This window comes from Centrocercus urophasianus, unplaced genomic scaffold (genome assembly GCF_019232065.1).
Source record: "Centrocercus urophasianus isolate 14NV4802_14NV808 unplaced genomic scaffold, USGS_Curo_1.0 seq_54, whole genome shotgun sequence".
Taxonomy (NCBI): domain Eukaryota; kingdom Metazoa; phylum Chordata; class Aves; order Galliformes; family Phasianidae; genus Centrocercus; species Centrocercus urophasianus.
The window spans coordinates 1,447,475-1,466,879 of record NW_024885133.1 but is presented as its reverse complement, the minus strand read 5'-3'; the positions used below and the strand labels follow the sequence as shown (position 1 = coordinate 1,466,879).

The following is a 19,405-nucleotide window of genomic DNA, read 5'->3' as shown; positions in this document are numbered from 1 at the left end:
CCGCAGCGTGGGAGGGGGAACTTGCTAGAGAGGGTATGGAGGGAACTGGTGTTAAAAACACACAAAACGAATATCTTTCTCTTCTTAACACCCGAGATAAATCCCGAATGCATCTTTAAGCGCCCTCGTGGGGCAGCGTTGCTACATACTCCATCTCGGTTTTCAACCCCTTCCAGGGAAAAGTGGTTGGGTCCTTGTGATTCTGGTTAGTAGACGAAGCGGGCGGGCACTAGCTGTACTGCGTTGGTGGTATAGTGGTTAGCATAGCTGCCTTCCAAGCAGTTGACCCGGGTTCGATTCCCGGCCAACGCAGAGGCGCTTGTGTTTTTTTTTCTCTGTCATGGTTCTAAGTTTTTTTTGTTTTTGGGTTTCAGTCAAAACATCATGTAGTGTACGGGGCATTATGATTACTGAAATGCAGGTTTCTGACTTTCCTAGCATATCTTTAGCCTCTGTTTAACCTTACATAGAGTATTCCAATGATTTTCTGCTTCGCATAGATTTTGAAGCCTCTCCAAAACGCGTGACCTAGCGCAGTTTTCCCCATTTGGGCGCTGGCGGTGGAATGTGTACGCTGCCCTGCTTTGAGAGCGCAGTTCTGTCCTTTCGGCCCCAACTGTCACCGAGAGGAGCTGCGGAGCCTCGAAGAGTTGGGAGGAGGTAAATAAAATCATACGAGGGATAAGGAAAAGAATAAAGAAATAAAAAGGAAGTGAAAAAAAATGTTTCCGCCCGGGATCGAACCGGGGACCTTTCGCGTGTGAGGCGAACGTGATAACCGCTACACTACGGAAACCCGCTGTGATTACACTTGTTCAGCAGCGCCTGCTCTGCACAGCACGCGGGTCGGTGGTGTTGAGACATTCCTGTATTCCCTTACGAAACCCTTTGCCAAGAACCAGCAAATTTTGCGTGGGGTTCTGAGCGACTAGCTATAATGAGTGACGACTGTCTCTTCATTATTGTCTCTAGAGGTCTGCTGGCTGAGGAAGAGATGGTTTGTCCCACACCACTGCGTATGAGGGCATTCTGCTGGTGTTCCTTTCAGAAAGGTGAAGAGCCCAGCAAGGAGCAGAACGTGCATTCCTCACACAGGGCACAATGCCCACAGCACAACGAGGCCTCGTGCCCAGCTCCTCATGGCACTGCTGGAGGCTTCAGGCCTGCTGCATGCCCTCCTGGCAGCCTGCACCCCTCAGCCCATGCCCGCCCCTCAGCCCTGTGGCTCAGACCGAAGCCAGGTGTGCAGGCTGTATGCAGGCCATGAGGACAAGATGTGCTTTTGGGCCACATGTGAAGAAGTATCAGCTCCTCTCCCTGAGGCAGCTGCCACCAGATGTCGGTATAACAGTGGCAAACGGGGAGTGGGGCTCCCTGCAGTGCTGCTCAGAGTGAATCTGGCCTCAGGACAGAGGCTGGTGGATGACTGGTGGTGGGTTATCTAACATTTCGTGCTACTTCTCCCTTCCTTCCCTGCAAGTAAACTTTCCCTAATGCAAAATATGCTCACTGCCTGTGTCTCTCCAAGACAGTGTGTACTGTCTGTATAACGACACTGGCAATTGCCACGTAGTGAGTCTCTCATCACTGAGATTTTGGGTAAAGTCCCTGGTCCCAATTTTGTGTGGTTCTAGGAATGCACCATATCCTTATTATTATCTTAGAGCAGTGTTAGCAATGCATGTGCTCCTATAGCACTACTTTGTCTTTTTTTTTTTTCATAAATCTTCAGCCCTTGGGATAAGGTGGTAATATAATCCATTTTTCTCATTTTATTTTGTTATTTGAAGTGTGTCTTATGCTCTGCTTGCTGCAGAGAAAAAATTAGATGAGATAAATGAACCATAAACCCATAAGAAAGAAAAGAAAAACCTAGTGGTTATATTTAATTTTATGTTCTAGTGGCTAATCTCTTGATTTGGAGCCAAAAGGAATAGAGAGAAGGTTGTCACATCTTTAAATTCTGACTTGCTGGTGTTTTCTCTAATTTGACTGGCAGTAAGGTTTAGAATATTACATTAAAGTCTATAACAAATCTTGACCCTTGGGACTTGTTTGTCTTACACCACTGTTTAATATCGTGGTGTTACACTCTTTTTGCCTGCAACTGGTGGAGCCTGCAGAAGGGGACTCTGGTAGCAACCTTTGCACTGTGTTATCACCTAAGTGTGGTGGGGGAAAATCTTATCAAGATGTAAGGGTAAAGTCCTCTCCCTAGTGCAGAAGAAATGGAATATGCAGTGAACCAAGACCATCAATTAAAAGACTCAAATGCTTCAAGTTTTTTCTTCCGCAGGTCTATCTTTCAATCAAATGATCAGTGGCAAAAGGAGATGAACAGACCAAACAGCCCCAGGGAGGAAGTTTTTGGAAGGTACCTATGAGAGGCAGAAAGCAGAAAAAAAGATATTGCGTGTCTGGTATTAACTCCCAAACCATCTCAAAAAATACTGCAGTCATCCCTCAGTCAGTCAGTGGTGGACCCTGGAACACAGTGTAGATGGGTCCTAGATTGGAATAGCTCCCAGGGATGTTGCTCACTTTGCTGACAAAGGTCAGTCGGTGATGGTGATGACTGCTCAAAGTTTGCTCAGGAGGGTGAAGTGAACTGGCAGCATTTCAGCCTGCCCTCCAGCCCCTGACCCATTCTCTGCTCTCAAGATTTACAAACCCTGTGGCACAGCTCACATATGAAAGCCACCTATGCCTCCCTCCCCTCCCCTCCCCAAGGGCAATCTCTAGAGTTTGAAGAAAGACTGTCACATAAATACACAAAAAAAAAAAAAAAAAAAAAGAAAGCAGGGGGTGGCTTGGAGGTGAAGGATGGATATTCTCTACTATTATCAACAGCACCTGCCCTTTCTGAAGAAGGAAACCCTCCCCCAGCTGACCTTTTCACCAGTGTGCTGAACGTGGCTGTACTGTGCTTTGTTTGTCCGACATGCTGCAATGACTGCAGAGTTTCTTTCTCCCCTTTTTCTCCCTCTGCTCTCAAAACAGCCTGCGTGGCTGCTAAAAGAGAGGGGAACTTGGAGCACCATCGAACAGGAGAGCTGACAGTCAGGGCTTGGAGAAAACACTGCCTGCACAATACTCCCCCAATTAGCCATTCATTTGTGCTACCTCTGAAATGGGGAGTGCAGCCCTTGTGCTGGGAGATAAAACAAGAACAGCTTCAATAGGACTGATTTAAATTAGGTCAGGCTAGCTTTTGTGTGGCAGGGACCACACAATAGTAGTCACACGACTGTAGAGGGGAGTAGCATAAAGGAAAAGAGGCCAAGTAAGTGGCACAGATGCTGGGAGTTGGTGGATACTGGGAGATGAGAGGTGGATGTACGTGAGTGATAGCGAAGGGGGAGACACTACAACTAGCGCATCATGCTAATATATAAAGGGAACACGTAGTCAGCAGGCAAGAGAGAGGTCAAATACTGGCTCTGCAAAAAGAAAATATTAGCTATTTCTGCCACACCAAGGAGCATGTGAGCACAATCGTATGTGTCCTTTGAAAACCAGTCTTTCGTTGTAACTGGTTATAGGACACAGTGGTGACAGTGATGTTCAGCCACAGCATCCTCCCTGAGCACCAGTGTAAGTCCTGTCCATCAAACAGAGTGTAAGGGGAACACTGGTCTTCTCCAGGGCCTTTTTTTCTAAGAGGCATACTTCTTATACCTCAGGCCCAGACATACTGTTCTTCCTCTGTCAAAAATGAAATGAGATGGTACTTTTTCTGGAGCATGCAGTAAGACAGAGGCATAGGTACAATGGAGCCTCAGAGTCCTGGGCTGCCATCTACAGCAATTTATTTCTCTTATAAGTTCATTGAATGTCCACACCCAACTGGAACACCTGATATGCTTTGAAATCCTACACTCAGTTTTTTAACTGTTGCTGGGTTTGGGGAAAAATCAGCAGCTGCTTCAAGATGATTTTTTAAACCAGGCTCTCAAAGACATCTGAGAGAGATGGTTGACCAGGAGAGTGTGAGCACTGGAGACTAGACCTAGATCTCACTCCAGTATCATTAATATTAACATTGCTGTTATTACAATAGCTATGCAGATGTTCATGTTTATTCAGCAGTGGGAGAAGATGAGGGCAGCATGCTCTCTGTAGCGATAACAGTGTCCTCAGAGCTATCAATAAAAGCCTGATCTTTTCAGGCCAGTCTGAGGAAGCTGTTGTCATGATCTAGATGAGTTTAACCATGTAGGTCCGTATGCAAAAGAAGGTCAGCTAAGTTTTAGAGCTATCAAGCCCTGTGAGTCTCCCAAGACAGAAACCTCACTTGCTGATTTTTCTGTTGTGACCCAGGTTAGACTAACAAAGGTAACACTTCGGTATGCTTGGCCAAGGAAATGCTGATAGTAGAAAATACTTGTGTGGAAAAATTGAAAAGCATAATCAGCTGTTTCATGTGGCATTCTTTGGCCTTTCTCAGTCAAAAGAAAGTATTTCTTGGCAGTTGGAAGAAAATGTTGTAAACAAAGACAAAATTTACATAAGCAAAATGTATATTGTGTAACAAAGTCATAATTTTCTTGATAGAATTACAAGCATTTTAATTTCAACTACTGATAATGAAAAAGAACAGACTATGTCTGCCAGTCAGTGCAAAATAGGGAACTCTAGGTTAAATTTTGAATTAGCAGTTATTCCCATTGTTTATTCACCTATTAATGACTTATTTTTAAAAAACAGAGTTGTTGTGTGAGCCGTCCTCTGACCCTTAATCTCTTATGCAGTTAACAGGTTGATTTAAGCATACACTCCCTGCATGCATACACAGACAGCAAAAGATTCCGTATCCAGAAGCTGATGCTGGAAGGATACAGACTGAAAATAAGCTGTCCTTTTTCAACTTTAAGTGTAATTAAACATTGAAATAGCGCCTGTTGTAGGGAGGTGGCCCTGGGGGCATCAAGCCAAAATGAGACATGTTGCTGAAAGGTACATTCACATTCAGCCAGATGGTCAGAGCTTGATGCGTGAAGCACCAAGTGAAATTATCTATCCAGTTTATGTGGGAAGCCAGCCTGGAGCAACTAATTTCTCTCAGTACATAAATATATGGGTGCTAGTTTTCAGTTCTTTACTGCTATGCTATTTGACATATTTTTACCCTTTCGGTTACGAGTACACATCGAAGTCCCACTTTGTTTTTCATTACGTGTTACTTTAGAAATCCTATCCACACTGAGTGAAGGTGCCCAGATAACAAAAGCAGTTTAACTGGTAGCATCAAAATCTCTTTTAGGTGACTAATTCTGCTATCTTACCCTGCCTATTTGCTTGCTATCTCTCCATGCGCATTGTGAAATACAGATACAGAAGAGTTTCATGGAAAATTTACAGTTGTGATCCTGGGGGTTTCAAACAAGAGTCCGTAAAAATTCTATATACTCACTGTAACAGTACACACATCCCTATATAAAAATAACTCAGATCTACACTTTTAGATATGTATAGCTAGAGACCATTATTCTCAAGCAATTGTCATGATCTATCATGTTTGTGAGTAATGATTTTATAATTCACGGCATTACTGAGATGGATTCTGTAACCTGAAATCCTCATTTGACTCATTCAACTCTCCAGAAACCCAAAAGCCACTGCAGCAACAAATATGTTTTCTCAAAGATTGGTTTATTCCCTGAGTATTTATTTGCTATTTTGGGTTGAGGTATTTTTCAAAAATGTGTTTTGTTTATTTCTTCTCCTTTTATCAGCTCCAGCTGAGACAGAAGACGGTGGGAGGAGGGTTTTGTTCTTCTGGAGATAACAGGAGTCTGTGTCTGTGCAGCCATGGTGACGAGATCCAAGGTGCTTTCTGGCTTCCAAGCAATTTGCTCCCGAACCCTCATTCCCAAGTAAAAGTGGGGCACAGAGAGAGAGGGGAGCTTTTGTTTCTCAAGTACTTCAGCTATTGCTACTAATTAAGCAAATAGCTCTTAGCATCTTTCACCTCCCAAGCTTAAGGAGGGTCTAGCTGGGGTGAGAGGAGAGTCAAGAGTTGCAGCAGCAGCTGCTGCTGCTGCTGCTGCTGCTGAGCATCCTGCTCTTGCTATATGGCTTTTTTCATCTTTGCTCGCCTGATTGGATGACCTATGGCCAACCCTATGACTAAGATTCCCTGGCTATGGCAGGGAAGAGATGAGAGAGACCAAGCTCAGCACTAGGCCAGATGGAAACTACCATCTTGTTGTTCAAGGTATTATTATCAGTTTAATGCAGTATGTTCCCAGCTTCTCAGACATACTGAGTAGCAGCAGATTGCTCTTTCCTTCTCCAGACTCCCCTGGATGTTATTCTCTCCTCTGTCTGAGATGCCAGCAGCTTCTCCAAGCTCTAACAGCATTACCAAAACCTTCCAAGTACTCCTCTTCATAATGCCCTCCAGTGTTGCCAGGATGTGCTGCAGGAGCCAAATGAACAGTCAAAAATGAGGTATCAAGGAAATGGCCTTTGTACGAGGTAGTGGCACTTTTTTGGACAATAAGAGCAGGATGTGTAAGGGCAGTTAGTGGCAGCTGTGAGAGCTGCAGGAAAGTTATGCAGCCGCTGCCCAGCTTCATGACAGGGAACACACTGCATAAATGTGAGGATTGCCGATATGAAAAGAGGGTGGAGATGTGGAGAGAGAAAGAAGAAGTCAGTTTGGGGAATAGGAGATATCCAATGGCTTGTAGAATTGAGGACCTAGCCATGACTTGTTTCTGCAAGATGCCCAGTCATCAAGAACTGAAGTAGGAATCAAGGTCATGGCTGCACTCTGGTGCCTCTTATCCCATTGAACTTGCTCGGGTATCTTCAGCCCAGGATCTCTCAGGGAGGAATTAAAACCCTCACTCAGTAACACATGGTCTCCCTCTTGGGCCCCGTCTGCCAGGCAACACTTGAGCAGTTGTTCTCTGCAATGCTGAGCAGAACCTTGTTTACTTTCCTCTTGAGACAGCAAGGTGAGATGTAGAAAAACTGAGCCCGGCTGGAACTTGCACTAGACTCCAGAGTTTGGAATGATGGACCATTTGTCCACCCCAACCTAGGGCACAACAGGATCCATCCACCAAGGCTTTGAGTTGTGTCTCTTGGCAGCATTAAGCATAACAAAAATAGTAAGCGAGACCAGCTCCCCTTTCAGCAGTACCAACCAAGATTGTTGTAGCATGGCTGGTGAAGGGACTTTGCTTATTCCGATACTGAAGCCCAGTATCAAGGACTTCTGAGAATGTCATGCATCTGTGCACTAGTGCGTGTTTCCCAGAGACCGTGATCCCTGAAGTCAGGCTGGTCAGGTCCTGCTCTCTTAGATAGTCAGGTTAGGCAGTCAGTACTCTAACCATGCTAGATGAGCAGAGGGCACGGGCACCACTTTACCCTTTCCCCTGAGGTTTCCCATCCTTAGAGGCTCCAGTGCAGGATGCTGCCTTTGTCAGCTCAGCAGTAATCAGCCCAGAGGCAGGAAGTGGAAATTTTTTGGTTGCAGTCACTTAGTTTCATTAGAAGCATCAAAAAAGAAAACAGGCCTCAAGTGGGGCAGTGAGAGGCAGAGATAAGCAAAGGGTGAGGGTAGAGATTTGCCCCTCTGTTTTACGTGTCAGTTAGCAGGTAAGCCTCAGGAAACATTTGGAGAAAAGAAGCAGGAAAGAGGGGCAGAGGCAGCCTCTGAATCTAGGAGTCGTTCACTAGTAACATTCAAAGCGCTATCAGGAGATCATTCAGTTCTGAAAAACCTGATCTAAATGTTTGGTTTTTTTTCACAAGAACAGAAATCAGGCTGAGCAGACATTTCATCCTCTGCCCTAAGGCTCTCCTTCCCTGCCCTACATCTACTCTACTCTGGAAGTGCACTGTTTTAATTCCCTTTCCAAAACCTTGTGAATTGGAAATGTTATCCCTTTCCTAGTGCTCTGTCCCAGTACTTGAGTATCTGCATCATAAAAAAGAATTTTTCTCGGACTAAGTCTCCCTTGTTCAACACAGACATGATGCTGTTCAGCGGTAGAATATTAAGGGCTGGAGTCACTACCATAATAATGTATTGATTTCAATGAAGCAGTGCTCAGTGGAGAGGAGTTCATTCAGCCTTACTCCATCCCTCTTGTGCCCTAAGAGAACATTTTGTATTAGAATAAATGCCTCTGTAAGTACCTCTCACTACTGCACTCATTGTGAGCCATTCTGTGTAGACACACTGAAGCAAGCAGGGCAGAGGATCTGGCCTGTGGGAGTGCTTTGGTTGTGGGACAGCTGTGCACATCTGGTAGGCAGATTGTGGTTGCTCACTGACCAGAACCAGCAGCTACGGTCTTGAATTAGAGAAGATCTATCATTTCATTACTGCCTCTTGCAGTTATTTCTGCCCTACAACATCTACAGAGTGGAATCCTTCATCTTGCTCCCTTTCCTCTGCGGCTACCAGCATCTTTATCCTTTTTTCCAGCTGGGAAAGGAATCTCTTTGACAAGAAGAGGAGTGTAGATGTTAACGAGATGCCATGGATCATCAAGACCAACGTTTGCATCACTAATTCTCACCAGCCAGACTATCTCACCTCTATGTTTTCTTTTTTTCTATAGGAAACCAGAGAAGAGTGGCTTTTTTTTCATAGACAAAGCAGTACAGAGTGAGCCAAGAAGTCTCAGAGGAACAGATCCCAGATTCCTGAATTCTCCTGCCTGAAAAAATGTTACCTCTTGTTTCTGTCTGTGCCTGTTTTGTGGACACAGATATTCTGTTGTTTTCACATGCATGAGCAACTGTTTTTAAGCAAGCTCCTATCCACAAGCCTTGCATCTTCCTGTAAGCAGGAGGCTTTGTTTGCTAGTGTTAGAGATTTGGCAGAAATAATCACGTTTGGACCACACCTTCACCATTCTCCAGTGAGCTCTGCTCGAAGCTGAGAAGTTGGACAGGGAGCTCAGTCAGCCAGAAGGTGGAGCAGCTTGTCTCCTCAGCACAGTGCTGAGAAGGGAAAGAAAGCCTGGGCCGCTAGCGGAGCTCTTTTTTATGAAAAAGTTCTTCTTTCTGTCTTATGAAGCAGTTGTTGATTTTTTATTTTTTTAATTTTTTTAATAATAAAAAATGACCACCATGGGTTTGGGAGGAAGTGAAAAGGTCCATAGATCTTGTTTCAGGAGTGGGGCTGGGAAACTTTTCTTTGAGGGCTCTCAAGAAACATCTCATTGTATCTGGTCGGAGTAAATTCTGCCAGTCCCCTGTGCGACAACAGGCTGGAGTTCAGAGATGCCTTCCATTTCCTTTCTTCTGCCTGGGAAAATTGATGTTCTGGGATGGAACTGCAGCCAAGCTGGAACTCATATCACCAGCTGGGAACTGATTCTGATGCAGGTTACACTGGCTTGGATCCTCCAGGAAACAGATATTTCAAGTCTCCCTGCAGCAGCTGCTGGCTGGCAGCTTTGCTTGTTCCCCAACATACAGCCCTGTCCCCCTACTTTTCCCATCGGCAGAAAGTGCTATTCTGTGTAGGGTTACCCTGGAGCTGCTGGCACAACAATTTTGTTTCATTTTTAGCTGAGCACTCAGCATCTGTGCTCTGGTGTGGTTGATGCCTTTTTATTTATTTATTTATTTATCTATTTATTCATTTATGTATTTATTTTCAAGAATGAAAACAGTAGATTAATGAACTGCTTGTGGGTAATGTGCAGGGTTTCTCAGAACAAGTGCTATTAGAGCCCAGTGTCATGTAGGAGGTAAATGGCAGCACATCGTGAATAAAACAGTGGTATAATAGATTTAAGCAGTCCATTTCCCTTTGGAGTGTTACTGATAACATGCCCAAATGCATACAAGATCATTACCTTAATGAATAAGACTGCTCTCTAGCAGAGCACATACAGCAGCTCGTCACAAGGGGTTTATTTTCCATCATTTTTGTCCAAAAAAAGCTTTCGGTGTTTGGGTTGGAATGATGTGGAGGGACAGTAGAATAGAGACAGAGAGGAAGGAAAGAGAAGAGGATAGATGTGGATGAGAGTAGAAGAGAAAGAAGTGAAGAAGGAACGTGAAAAATAAATGCACAGCAAGCATGTTATGATTTGGAAGCACCATAAGAGGACTTTGTACATGCACGCAAAAAAGACAATGCTCACACATTTGATTTTGCCTATTGGAGGGGACAGGTCTTTCTCTGGAAGCATTATTGTCCTCTGCAAGAAGTGAAATACTACAAAACATAGAGACTTGATGAACCAGTACTCAGTGTTCTCTCTTAGATATGCAATGGCCAAGGATTGCCATTTGCCTCTGGTATTTGCAGTCAGCTCAAGATTAGTATAAATTTGCGATAATTCCACGTACGTTTGTGGATTTCTTAGGACTTAGCCTCTGTGGTAGCTTCTGTAGCCTCTGTGGTAGCCTCTGTAGCACCATGAAATCCTAGTTCTCACTAATTGCCAGCAAATTCTGTGCTAGTTAAGAAGCCCTCGGATATTTGTAGATACTCCACAGAGACTCCACAGCATGTGAGAAGCAGAATTTATCTCTACATCTTTCCTCACACGAGTTTACTCTTCTCCTGGAAAAAGTATGTAGAGCAGCCCTGCCTGAAAAAAATCTGTTGTAAGCACAATGACTACATTGTTTTCTGAATTTGCTTCCGGTTAATATAGTGGGATCTGACTTAGACTGCCTTGCTACATGGTAATATACACTTTTGAGCCAACTGAAGCCTAATTTTCTCTACCTTCTGGAATTTCTCTTCAAAAGAGACACCACGTTCAAATCTGTTATTAAATGATGCTGAATTAACTGTCTGGAATTTACCATACGAGGTGAGTTTCACAGAGGTGTAATTTTGTTAGAGCCTATATGGGAATAGCATGTAACCTGAAGCCGAATAAACAAGAGGAGACTCCTGAAGGACCAGGCTTCCAAAATGATTTACTATTAAGATCCCTCTGAAAGCCTAAAACAACATCTCACAACATGCTTAGGAATATAAACATGGGCTGACTGATACACAGCAGAGGTCGCCCTGTGCCAGAGAACTGGTTCTGGCAGTAACTATAGGGAGATGCATAGGACAGTGCACAAAGAAAGGGCATTTAAAGAACAGGGTTTCTCCAAGCTGCAGTTTTGTAGCTTCCAGCAATCTGTGAGGACTGCCTGGATGTTGCATCCGGATGATTAAGTTTAATTACCATTGATAGATTGAACCTCCATGAACTCACCTAAAACCTTTTGGACATATTTATACTTTCAGTCTACACAATATCCTGTGACAAATGAGCTTCAAAATTTAATTACGTGCTGTGTGAAAAAGCACTTCTTTTTGTCTGTTTTAAACGTCCTGCCTGCTAATTTCTTTAGGGCACCAACTTCTTGTATTGTGAAAAACAGCATCCAAAATATCTAAGAGACATAGGCTTGTGCGTAGGCAACACTCCGTCTGTGTGCAGAGAGAGAGCCTGGGGAGGGAGAGGATATGGAGCTGCAAGGGAGCTCTGCAGTGCAGGCAGGTCAGCTCCATGTGCAGCTTGCTAGGGGATGGGATTTCTGTCCAGAAAGGTCTTTGTCATACAAGAGTCCTTAAACGCAATTTGGGAAAGGGGTGTTAGATGTGCTGCTGAATATCCCTCCGTTCAGGGCAGGTGCTCCCTGCTTTGGGCTGCTTCTTGCACCTTGCAACTCCCCGGTGCTGCTGGCTGGGTGTTGGGCCCTCTGGGCTGCGGCTCTCCCAGAGCAGCTCTGGCAGGAGCAGGAGTGGTTCCCTTGGAAACCTCTGGATGCCCAGCAACAAGTCTCTGTGGCTGCCATGTGACCAGGTGCATTAATCAGAGGAGTTGTACCAAGCAGGTCAGCTGGGGCCAAAGTCCAGATCGCTCCCCCTTCACTTCATTGCTAATTACCGAACCCTGAGGGCTGCTCTGAGTAGGGAGTGGAAAACAACTCAAAATAATTAAATAAAATGGTGACCTTTCTCACTGTGGCTTCTAAGTTCATCCCAGACTTTCTTTGTGAGAAAAATCTGAAATAAACATAGCGTGCAAATAAAGGAGTTACAGGGTCTCACAAGATGGAAAAGCCCACAGAGAATGAACCTCACAGACACAGTGAGCTACCAGGTCTCTTTTGAAATAAAGCCAACATTTCAAGTGCATTGTTTGAAAGAGAAGTATCTCGGACTGGAGATAGCTTGTGCCTGATTCAGTAACACTTCATGTTCACATCTCAGATCTCTTTGAAAATCAAGTTTCTGAAATCACAGTTGGGCTGAAATTGCTGCCCAAAATTACTAGTGGGGCAGAACAGCAAGGACTTCAGTCCTGTCCTATATGTCTAAAGGAAGAGGCTGTTGCTCTCAGGAAAACAGGCAGTGTCTGGACACTTCTTGGCCCCTATGGAATCACCACAGCAGCAAAAAAGCTGCTGTTCACAGATGGGCACCTGGCAGGTTTGTTCTTCATCATTCCTGGTGGCCCATTTCTTTACCCCATAGAGTCTTTCTCCGTTTTACACAGGAACAGAAGACTCAAAGGCAAAGGCTGGAGGAAAATGAAAGATGTTTTTACAGGTGCAGCTTGGGACCAGGGGATAGCAGCAGTTGGCACACTAAGACTGAACAGAGAGACTTGATGAGTCCTGGTGAGTAAAGGAGGAATTGGGAAAAATAAGGGAAGATTGAAGAGATACAGCAAGGGTAGTAACAGCCATAAGCACCAGTCTCAATCCCTTACAATGGATTTCCTGCCCAGTAGGATCTCATAGGGCAATAAAGTAGCTATGTCTCTGTATCCTTTTGATATATCTTTTGGAATGATTTAGGCACCCCTCAGCACTGTTCATAAAATGCCATTTCCAATTTCTGTTCCCATCCTTTTCACTTTTCACCAGAATTCTGCTTACTTTGCCCATTTAAAGCCAGAGCAGAGACCTCCAGATTTGGCTCTTGAGTGATAGTCTCTCACAGATTCATGTTCAAGGCTGAGCACTGTAACATCTTCTTTTGCCCGTATGCCACTCTACATTCTTCGTTCTGTGACTAATGCATAGCAAGGTCATTGGGTACTGCTCAGTCTCCATCTCTTACTTCAAGGGGTCTGCATTCCAGTCTGCCAGATTATTTACTGATTCACTCTGAACACAGGTATATTCTGCTCAAAGCCACCTTTTACCTTAGGCAATAACAAAAATGTCAAAAGTGGCTGACCAGGTCCTCAGCTGTGGGCCGGCCAAAGGAGTTGGCCCACAGTTCACTAAAGGCTAGGAAAAAAAGGAAAAAAAAAGAAAAAAAAGAAAAAAAAGGAGTTGGAAACTGTGAAGTTGGCTGCATTCTAGTCATACTGTAACTTGAGTAGCAACAAAAGCCATTTAAAAATTACTTCCTTTCTGTCATCTGCTTTTACATCCAGAACTTAAGACCACAGTATTTGCCCACAGGAGATTTTTTCCATCACTTCATAGCAGGCAGCAATTTCTCAACATCAGATCTGAACGTGACTCTCAAGTGTTACACAGACCAAGCCTTTATACTCGGACCGTTTTGATTTCTAGCTAATAGATGTTATAATCAATTTTTTTTTCCATTGTCATAATACATTGTGATAATGTATCTTGTGCACAGGATATACCAGGAAGCAAAGCTTTACCTCAGTGTACTGGCTATTTATGACAATCCGGGGCAACCTTGCAGAAGTCTCTGCAACCTGTGTGTTTGCAATCTAAGAAGTACAACACAAATCCATGTCAGCTGACACTCTCCAGTCAGAGTCAGAAATGTGTGCTTTTGGTATAAGGGCTAGGCAATAAATTTCTTCTCACTGCTGAGTGATTTGTCCTTTGGCACACTCAAAGGAATGACTGTCTGACTGCCTTGCAGTAGGAACACAAAAGAATCAAATGGATTCTAGATACTCAGATCTGAGTTTGCAATTGAGCTCTGCATCTCAGGGAAGAAGTGGAGGACTGGTTATTAGTGTAAGCTCTGAAACAGGATAGTAAAGGCAGACAGGCTAAGGATGAAACCTGGCTAGTCCATTGGGATGGAAAATCAGAGGCTACTTGCAACACAAGCTGAGGGACACTATGGTAAGATGGAAAGGACAGAGCTGTTTTGAGATTGGTCCTGGACAATACTGAGCAACTTACGTTCACAGCACAAAATGTGTAGGTCAGATTGAAGCATGAGAGAACACTCGTTGGCTCTCCTGGCAGGTTCTGCCTGTGCATATGCAAAGCATTTATTGCACGGGGATAGCTTGTTAAGATACCTCCCTGCCACTGTCCTATTTCCAAGTGACCAGGCATCTCTACCCTACTGGGCAGACCTGTTGCTGTATGCCACCTCTCCTCTTTACACGCCCTTTACACAAGGAAGAGACTTTTACACTGAAGTGCAGGCAGCTCTCCATGATGTAATCTGCGCAATCTGTGCATTTGCAAGGAAAAGCAGCCTCCCGTTGGCCAAAGCGAAGAGTCCCCGCCTGGGCGCTCCTCCCGCTGCCCAACCCCCCCTCTTCGGTGGCTCATAAAATCCCCGAGGCAGTGGCAGGGCAGCTTTCCCAGTCCCCGAGCTCGCAAAGGTGACCCAGGGACAGGTGAGCTCTGTCAAGGGCGCGCAAAAAGGCTGGGCCGAGGGCGGAGAGGGCTGAGCTAAACCTGGGATGCTACAGGCACTGGGAGGAGGCGAGGGGCACTCCGGCAACCTGTGGAGCCGGACCAATCTCTGTCAGCGAGCTGGAGAGCTCCGCCAGAGGCTGGATCGGCACAGGGATCTTGGCTAGTGATCTGGGGACTACAGAGGGATGAGTGCTCAGCTGTGGGATTGGGTTCCTCCGGTCCTTGCCCTGGGGGCAGCTGGGGAAGACTAGCGGGAGGAGCAGGGCTGGACTGCCTGGCGGAGCCGCGCATCAGCACCACGGACAGGGCCTGTGCTGAGGGCTGTGCGCTGCGGGCTCTGGGCGCTGCCCGGCTCTGCTGGTCAGGGTGCGGAGCCACTGGGGCCGGGGTGAGTGCAATCCCGCAGGGACAATTGCAAAGGGGCTCGGGAGGGACAAGCGATGCAGGCTGAGGGCGTCCCCGTCAGCACTTTCCCCCCGCGATGCCCCAGGCTGAGGACCGTGCCTGTTCCCGGACTGGGTGCCATCCGGGCACACAAATGCTCGAGGCCAGCCCAAGTGCACCGAGAAGTGGCACGTGGGATGCAGGCTACGGTCTTCAAAGTTGGGATCTGGATGAGAACAGAGAGCTATATGAGAAGGATGGGAAATTGGAATGGGTCAGGACATGCTTTCCTGAGTAGCCTTTCCAGGTAAGACACATAAATAGCTTCAGGTTTGGGGTTGGGAAGGGGCTGAAATAATTCAGGAAGCTGAGAATGACCCCAAGGATATAAATGTAATCTCCATTTTACATTACAGCAGATGTTTTTCATAAAGTATTTAACCTGCTCACCTTCCCCTCAAAACAAAACAAAACAAAACAACTGAGGTGGAATTAAGGAAAGTTTTTGTTTTTAAATTTTGACAGAATTTAGATTACCTTTTAAACTGCTAAAATATGTAACTCTGGCTTGGTGCAGTAATTGGAACAAAGCTGAAATAAAGCATTTTTTCTTGATTAGTTTTACAAAACCACTGGTGTCATTTAGAAGGTAAAGAAGATACAAACGTTAGAAATAAGTGTGTGAGCACTTTGGAAACAAAGCATTGCATATCATTATGGTCAAACAAAGCATTTATTTTATCTCCATTTTTGGAAACGGAGGCTATTCATTAAATAAGTCCCTTCTCAAAATACTGACACTGCTTTCATAAAGAAATGTAAATATTTTGCTAAATGGTCTCAGTAAGACAAACAATCCAGGCTCAGACTGTTCCTACTCTTTACACCTGTATTTTTCATAAGTTTCTGAGAGGAAAAGCAAACAAGCTGTTCTCTATTTTATGGAAATGCCTATATACTTTTTCTGAAATGAATAGTTGGGAAAAAAAGGAAAAACAGCTGAAAAGAATGCTGATAATTCAGCTAAGGCCTTGAGTACACGCATAGCCTTCAGAGATATGCATTGTATGTTTTGAGCAAACCAATGGTGTAAACGCCTATTAAAGTAGAATGGAGAAATATATTTTTCTGTTATGTCAACTTTTTAGCATCTTCTATCAGTGTTGTATCTGCAAAGTGACTCAATTTATGATCTTTCTTTGATGCAACATAATACTGAAGTTGGGTTTTCGTCATGTCCTATTTCTCTTATGGTGTCCATAGAACATCTTTTTCCTTTACAGTTCAGCTGTAAAGTAATGGCAAGAAATCATTTCCTTTCTCTCCTGCCTCAACAGAGGCATGCAAAAAAAAAAAAAAAAAAAAAAAAAAACCTGAGTAGAAGCCAGAAAATTATATTGCATCTAATACAACTCTTGCTTTTTGAGTTCATCTCTGAAATTCTAGAAAATTGCCTAACTAGTTCTAATATTGTGAAAATGTTAGGATAGATGGTATAATATCCTCAAAGTTAACAAAATTTCACACTGGGCAGTGTTTTGCTTAATCAAAGTCACAGTTCAGTTTGTTTAGGTTGCATTTTGTAACCTTTCTTTCCTAGCGATTTTCTGTAGATCTCAAAACAAATACATTTCATAGAAGGATAAAAACCTGTGTGTTTTGGGGAGATCCTATCACACAGTGGTCACTGAAGAACAAGGAATTCAGGGTGAAATCTGAACTTCATTTTAATTTGTTAAAATATTTAGCAAAATTTGGAATGCAGAAATCAATCTGAAATGACATTATACCACTGTCTGCTAGAAAGGAAACTCTTTAAGTTTCGCTATAAATAAACACTGTACAGTTGCTTTCAGATTATTATACTTTTTAATTCAGTTTTGCTACAGGCAATGTCCTCCTTCCCCTTTCCTCCTTCCATCAAAAAAGACAATGTGTTCCAGTCTCTGGGATCTGTATGCACTGCACAAATATTTGTCTGTGTGTCGCCTGCCACTCCAGTAATGAGCTGCTTTTTCACTGCAGTCATAGCATCTGGTAGGGTTTCAAGCTGTGTGGAGCTGGGAGACTGGGAGGCGCTTGGGAATCTCAGCAGGAAAAATAGAGTGGGTTTCAGATGCAAGATCTGCAACAGCTTTTGTGCTTGGATAAACATTTCTAGGAGCTTCTCTCTTTGTCAGAGATTTGTTCAGCCACAGACACTTGAACTTGGCATGCAGACCTGGGCACTGTGCCTGCTCCAGACACCTGCGCTTACATGCAATTTTACATTCACTCTCTTTCAACCACCCGCATTCATGTGTACTAGGTGTGTGTGTGTCAGCGTGCATCATGGTCCACTACTGCATTGCAACACAAGTATGATTCTAATTAAGCTGGTGCTCTCCACTGAACAGTGCGAGACAAGAGCTTGGCTCAACCAAGCATTCAAGCAGACACTTCTCTTAAGCACCCACATCCACCCCAGTTCAGCAAACACTTCAGCAGGACTGAGGTATGCCACGGAGTCAAGACTGAATGAGAGCTTAAGGCAGAACTCTGAGCACAGAATTTTGCTTTTCTGCACACTGAAATCAACTGGGAGATTTATCTGTTAAAACATTAAATTCAGATCCCCCCAAAGCAATCCATTACTAGGGCAGCAAATGAAATACACCACCTAAGGCACTACTCTAAGATCATAATAAGAACCCAAAAGAGGTGATAAGCAAGTGATAGAATTGATGCATGTGTTTTTACAGGCAAGTCTTCCCTTGAAGACTTGTGATTGTTGTGTGTCCTTTAAGTGTGCCATTGTTTAGCTCCTCTTTAATACTGAATGCATTTACAGCTGACTGAGTCCCATTGGGATTTGTAAAATAAGTTTGGCAAAATCCTCACTTGAAAATAAGTAGGAGTGGGATTCCAAATTCATTGGGAAAGTCTAAGAAGTTCATTTGTCTATAGATACTAAAATCTTTTACTAAATCTTGTCCTTTAGTAAAACAGATGCTGGGATTTTTATTTATGTAATTAAGCATGCTTTTTTTTAAGCATGGAGACAATATAAGAATGGAGAATAGTTAATATGATGTTCAATATTGATATTGGTGTTTGAATACACTAAGGCTTCTCTGGATATCTGGAGCCTTCAGCATTCACTGAGATTAAAAGGAGCTCCCCTCTGAGCAGCTTTGAACCTCCTGGCCACAACTCAGTGCTGACAGATCAGGACTGAGCACACATTATCTTGGCTGCTGTATGATCAGAGAGCATCCAGCCCATGGATTAAAAGAAGCTCAGTTATAGGATTGACCTTGCAAATGGAAAAAATTCATAACAAAATTAAAAAAAAAACGCTACCACACTTTCCATTGACTCAGCAGAGCCTAAAGTGCTCTGGTAGTTTGTTATGCTACTTTCATGAATAGGGCCATTCACATTCTACAATCATCACACACACACTGACTCCAGTAGCCCTTATTTGCAGAGGCCACATGGTTCCTGACTTTTGACTGTGAGATGTGGCCCCTTCCTGGTATACAGTGAGTACAGAGATTTTAAGTTTACCCTGTTTATACACAGCTATATGTAGCAGCACTGAAATGAAGGGTCAATAAGAGGATTTTAGCTCCAGCCACCTCTGAACTTGGAGGGAAGGCTCGAACAAGTGTTGCCATACAAGGTTTGTTAAACTTGTTGATTAACAAGGGGAGAGGCTGGGTGGGGTTTGTTTGTGTGATTGTTTGCATAGTTGCAGCCACGTGGAATTTTGCACTTATTCAAGCCTTACAGATACATCACCATGGTGAGCTGCATGGCTCCATGAGACTGTCATCTCTTTGGGATATGAACATTTTGTTCTATGCTTTTTCTGCACATAACATTGTCTTTAATTTGTGCTTTGTGTTGCTTACAAAGTGCAAAGAATGGGTATTTTGTGGTACAGTCTGTGGCTCTGCATATGAACGTAAGAACAAGCAACACTTTGTGTGTTCCATGCAGCATCAAGCTTCAGTACAGAGGGGAGAATTTTGTCTTTTGTTTTGATTTGGAGACTGACTCAGGAATTCTCATAAAATAAACCTACAGTAACTTATACAGTATTGGGCCCCACTTAGGAGAATTCAAACGCACTTGCAGAAACTTCAACACATAACTCCTGCAGGAAACAAATAAATGCCTAAAGTTACGTGCCTGGCTGAGCGAAGTATTCAAAAATACTCCTGTTATGTATGCAGAGATCTTTTTATTCTGTGTTACTTAGGCCTGTACAGCCTTCCCAAGTCATGTTCTAGGGAGAACAATGGCAAATCTTTTCAGTAAAACTCATGAAATTATTAATGTTGTAGTCTGCAATTCTGTCCAATCAAATCTGCTATGTCTCTGTGTTGCTGGTACAATGTATCTGGAGAAATCAATGGCACAAAGTGATAGAAAACTTTACGTA

At 43.9% G+C, this 19,405-nt stretch overlaps 2 non-coding genes across 2 annotated transcripts; one reads left to right on the top strand and one right to left on the bottom strand.

Moving 5' to 3' along the window:
• Positions 1 to 240: 240 nt before the first annotated feature.
• Positions 241 to 312, top strand: TRNAG-UCC. Its single transcript has one exon. It is a non-coding gene; the product is annotated as a tRNA-Gly (tRNA).
• A 411-nt stretch (positions 313 to 723) lies between these two features.
• Positions 724 to 796, bottom strand: TRNAV-CAC. The gene has a single exon. It is a non-coding gene; the product is annotated as a tRNA-Val (tRNA).
• Between the last annotated feature and the right edge of the window lie 18,609 nt (positions 797 to 19,405).